Source organism: Micropterus salmoides, unplaced genomic scaffold, assembly GCF_014851395.1.
Source record: "Micropterus salmoides isolate LMB-PRFRI ecotype aquatic unplaced genomic scaffold, ASM1485139v1 Ms_hic_scaffold_4411, whole genome shotgun sequence".
NCBI classification, from domain to species: Eukaryota; Metazoa; Chordata; class Actinopteri; order Centrarchiformes; family Centrarchidae; genus Micropterus; species Micropterus salmoides.
Window position 1 is genome coordinate 1 of NW_024043831.1, and position 5,457 is coordinate 5,457.

Sequence of the window (5,457 nt, forward strand, 5' to 3'; positions counted from 1 at the left end):
CACACACACTGTCAGGAAAACAACAACACTGATGAGAAAAGTAAAAAAACACTCGTCTGACTGCTGCGGCTCTTTCAAAGGCCGTGATGTCATCAAATAGTGACTGACAGGATGTGACAGATATGGACGCAGCGATGACCTTCACTGTCCAACTTTTAATGTCACTCATCTGTTTCTCTTCTGTCCCTCCTCCTCCTCCTCCTCCTCCTCCTCCTCCTCCTCTGTGTGTTGACATAAATCATTTATGAAGTGACATTTCAGCCACACTCCTCCTGTCAATCAAACCGACAGGAGGAGGAGTATTTGTGTTCATCTTTAAAAACGTCTCTCCCCCTCTCTGTCCACCAGAGCAGTACGTCTTCATCCATGACGCCATCTTAGAGGCGTGTCTCTGTGTGACACTGCGATTCCAGCCAATCAGCTGCGTCGGTTTACTACGACATGAACCGATTGGATCCTCAGACCAACCCCATCAGATCAAAAGAGTTCAGGGTAACGTGTTGATCCATCAGTTCCTCATAATGTTGATATTAGGCTACATTTAATATTTAATAGTATTTAATTAGGTATTTTAGAATATATAATATATAAATTATATATATTTGTATATATACATATACATATGAAAAATCCCCCTCTCACCCCTTATATATATATATGAAAATCAAAAACAAACTACCGCACACTGATCTGACTTACTACTTTATTTGTGAGCAACGCGTTTCGCCCATTGCTTCTTCAGGCTCACATATATATATATATACACACACATACAGATATATATGTATGTATGTATGTGTATGTATACGTGTATATAGATAGATAGATACAGTATACATATGTACGTAAAGGTTTCTATTGAGACAGCCTTTATAGCATCTTTACAATGTTTACTTTATTTATTTTTTTATTTATTTATACCAATAATAACAACAAGTCTGGAGTTTTCTACCTTACCGACGGTTCCGCCATTAGGAACATTAATATGCCGTCAGCGAAGGGGGCAAATCATCGGTTCCCCCGTTAGGAACATTAATATGCCGTCAGCGAAGGGGGCAAATCATCGGTTCCGCCATTAGGAACATAATGGCGTCAGCGAAGGGGGGTAAATCATCGGTTCCGCCGTTAGGAACATTAATATGCCGTCATCGAAGGGGGGCAAATCATCGGTTCAGCCTTTAGGAACGTTAATATGCCGTCAGCGAAGGGGGGCAAATCATCGGTTCAGCCGTTAGGAACGTTATATGCCGTCAGCGAAGGGGGGCAAATCATCGGTTCCGCCGTTAGGAACGTTAATAAGCCGTCAGCGAAGGGGGGCAAACCATCGGTTCCGCCGTTAGGAACGTTAATAAGCCGTCAGCGAAGGGGGGCAAACCAACGGTTCCGCCGTTAGCAAGGTTAATAAGCCGTCAGCGAAGGGGGGCAAATCATCGGTTCCGCCGTTAGGAACGTTAATAAGGTGTCAGCGAAGGGGGGCAAATCATCGGTTCTGCAGTTTGGAACGTTAATATGCCGTCAGCGAAGGGGGGCAAATCATCGGTTCTGCCATTAGGAACGTTAATAAGGTGTCAGCGAAGGGGGGCAAATCATCGGTTCTGCGTTTGGAACGTTAATAAGCCGTCAGCGAAGGGGGGCAAATCATCGGTTCTGCCATTAGGAACGTTAATAAGGTGTCAGCGAAGGGGGGCAAATCATCGGTTCTGCAGTTTGGAACGTTAATAAGCCGTCAGCGAAGGGGGGCAAATCATCGGTTCTGCCATTAGGAACGTTAATAAGGTCTCAGCGAAGGGGGGCAAACCAACGGTTCCGCCGTTAGCAAGGTTAATAAGGTGTCAGCGAAGGGGGGCAAACCAACGGTTCCGCCGTTAGCAAGGTTAATAAGCCGTCAGCGAAGGGGGGCAAATCATCGGTTCCGCCGTTAGGAACGTTAATAAGGTGTCAGCGAAGGGGGGCAAATCATCGGTTCTGCAGTTTGGAACGTTAATAAGCCGTCAGCGAAGGGGGGCAAATCATCGGTTCTGCCATTAGGAACGTTAATAAGGTGTCAGCGAAGGGGGGCAAATCATCGGTTCTGCAGTTTGGAACGTTAATAAGGTGTCAGCGAAGGGGGGCAAATCATCGGTTCTGCAGTTTGGAACGTTAATAAGGCGTCAGCGAAGGGGTGGGAAACCATCGGTTCTGTCTTTAGGAACGTTAATAAGGTGTCAGTGAAGGGGGGCAAATCATCGGTTCTGCCGTTAGGAACGTTAATAAGGTGTCAGTGAAGGGACGGCAACCTTAAATTCAGTCTAAATTGATGGGAGCAGTTGTGTTGGGGTGATGTTGTTGGTATCTGTACTGACCGTGGTATTGATATGAATTAGTATTACATTGGTTTGTGTGCTGCTCAGACTCTGAACATGGTCACGCCCACGCTGCGGGTGGAGGACTGCAGCATCGCTCTTTTGCCTAGAAACCATGAGAAGAACCGCTGCATGGACGTGTTGCCTCCGGACCGCTGCCTGCCGTTCCTCATCACCATCGACGGAGAGAGCTCCAACTACATCAACGCTGCGCTGATGGACGTATGTGACACAAATTTACTCAAAGACAAAAGCATAATGTAAACGTAGGAATCTGACAAATATTATCATTTCACTGCTTCCTGATTGATCAGCAACTAAAACTATGGATGGAAAGTCCAGAGGACAATTTCAAGGCACTGGATGTAACGTTAGCTCTAATGGTAGCTAATGGGTTATCAAATATGTTGTTTTACCTGAAATATGATCGATGTCCCTCCGGACTTTCACCAGCCATCGTCTCCTGGTCGATCAGGAAACACAGCAGGGCGACATTGTGCTTTTGATACAGCATTTGAGTTCCTTGATGAGACTCAGGGAAAAATGGCCGCCATGTGGATATGGTGCATTACAAGGAGCTGAATTAGCCGTTAGCAGCTCCTGTTTGCTTCCTGTTTGCAGGGTACAGACAACTTTAGCTGTGATACTAAGGAAACTTAAAAACATGATTCTTATAATATTAAGTACAAATCTAAACCTATCATTATACATCATAATACCTAGTTTCATTATTATTTATTATAATGATAGGTTATGAAAGTAACTGTCCCTTTAAATGCCAGAGAGAGAGAGAGGCCTTTGGTTTATGTTAGAGAGCGGGAGAGAGCAGGCTCAGCATCTTTGTGGGTTAATGGAGGGTTTAGAAACACAGACCACAGTATTGTCCTACCCTACCATTTCACCAATAAACAACTCCATCCCCATGGAAACTGACCAAATGCCTGACCACAGAGAGTGTGTGTGTTCAAAGCTCCTCTTACATTAAAGCTCAGAGAGGAAAAACCTTGCTCTTGTTGATCTTACTCATTCGCGTGCTTGATGTCATTTCCTGCTGCGTGACCTTAATTGTGTGTTTAACTGTTGCAGAGCTACAAGCAGCCGTCAGCGTTTATCGTTACCCAGCATCCTTTGCCCACACAGTGAAGGACTTCTGGCTCTGGTCCTGGACTACCACTGCACGTCTATCGTCATGCTGAACGACGTCGACCCTGCACAGGTAAACACACACACACACCACACACGTCAACGCACGTGAAAGATTAACGAAAGATGAGTGTGAACCAGATTCAAGTGTAAAGTACTATATACGTGTACATATTATATACCCTGAAAATAAATAACAGGTAACAGTAACGCACTGTACATATCTAATATCTACTCAAAAGTATACAGATATTCACGTTTCCTCCCTGAGGAATCTGAATATCCTGTTACCAGTTTCCTGGTGACATAGCTTCTGGTGGAAAATCATAGGAATGACTGTACGAGATAGAAATCAACCATCCGTGTGTCTTGTCTCAGCTGTGTCCTCAGTACGGCCGAGAACGGCCTCCATCGCCTCGCTCCTTGCAGGTGGAGTTGTCTCCGCAGATCTGGAAGAGGACGTCATCAGCCGAATTTTCAGGATCTAACAACACAAGGTGGCGTTTCTTTACTCTCTGTTACCTCCCTTTATTGGTTGATGTACTTTGACTACTACCACCTAAAGACAGGGACACGCGTCAGGACTATATCTCCTTTTTTGGCTGGCAACCACCTCTATTTTGGTACAAGACATGCAATAGATTTTTGTGGGATTTGCATGATCGTCTACCTGCAGAGCTACTGTGATTTACTGTGATCCAGTGGTGACTGAACAGTGATCCAGCGTGACTGAACTGTGGTCCAGCGGTGACTGAGCAGTGGTCCAATGGTGACTGAACAGTGGTCCAGCGTGACGAGCTGACTGCAGTGGTCCAGCGGACTGAGCAGTGACTGAGCAGGTCCAATGGTGACTGAACAGTGGTCCAGCGGTGACTGAGCAGTGACTGAGCAGTGGTCCAATGGTGACTGAACAGTGGTCCAGCGGTGACTGACAGTGACTGAGCAGTGACTGAGCATGACTGAGCAGTGACTGAGCAGTGGTCAGCGTGACTGAGCATGACTGAGCATGGTCCAATGGTGACTGAACAGTGGTCCAGTGACTGAGCAGTGACTGAGCAGTGGTCCAATGGTGACTGAACAGTGGTCCAGCGGTGACTGAGCAGTGGTCCAGCAGTGACTGAGCAGTGACTGAGCAGTGACTGACAGTGACTGAGCAGTGGTCCAATGGTGACTGAACAGTGGTCCAATGGACTGAACAGTGGTCCAATGGTGACTGAACAGTGTTCCAGCGGTGACTGAACAGTGGTCCAATGGTGACTGAACAGTGGTCCAGCGGTGACTGAACAGTGGTCCAATGGTGACTGAACATGTCCAGCGGTGACTGAGCAGTGTCCAGCGGTGACTGAGCAGTGGTCCAATGGTGACTGAACAGTGACTGAGCGTGGTCCTATGATGACTGAACAGTGGTCCAATGGTGACTGAACATGGTCCAATGGTGACTGAACAGTGGTCCAGCGGTGACTGAACAGTGGTCCAATGGTGACTGAACAGTGGTCCAGCGGTGACTGAACAGTGGTCCAATGGTGACTGAGCAGTGGTCCAGCGGTGACTGAGCAGTGGTCCAGCGTGACTGAACAGTGGTCCAATGGTGACTGAACAGTGGTCCAATGGGGACTGAACAGTGGTCCAGCGGTGACTGAACAGTGGTCCAATGGTGACTGAACAGTGGTCCAGCGTGACTGAACAGTGGTCCAATGGTGACTGAGCAGTGTCCAGCGGTGACTGAGCATGGTCCAGCGGTGACTGAGCATGGTCCAATGGTGACAGAGCATGGTCCAATGGTGACTGAGCAGTGGTCCAATGGTGACTGAACAGTGATCCAATGGTGACTGAGCAGTGGTCCATGGTTGGTTGAGACATAGAGCAGCTCAGAGTGCAGCCAGATCCAGCTGGTGTTTCACTAAATACTGAAAAACTGAGGACATGCAGCCAAACCCAAACTGTAAACGTCTGATTAAACACTGAACAGCTG

At 47.1% G+C, this 5,457-nt stretch overlaps 1 pseudogene; it reads left to right on the forward strand.

The window, feature by feature from the left end:
- The first annotated feature begins 348 nt into the window (after window positions 1-348).
- Window positions 349-3,973, forward strand: LOC119887869 (annotated as a pseudogene).
- Window positions 3,974-5,457: the final 1,484 nt, after the last annotated feature.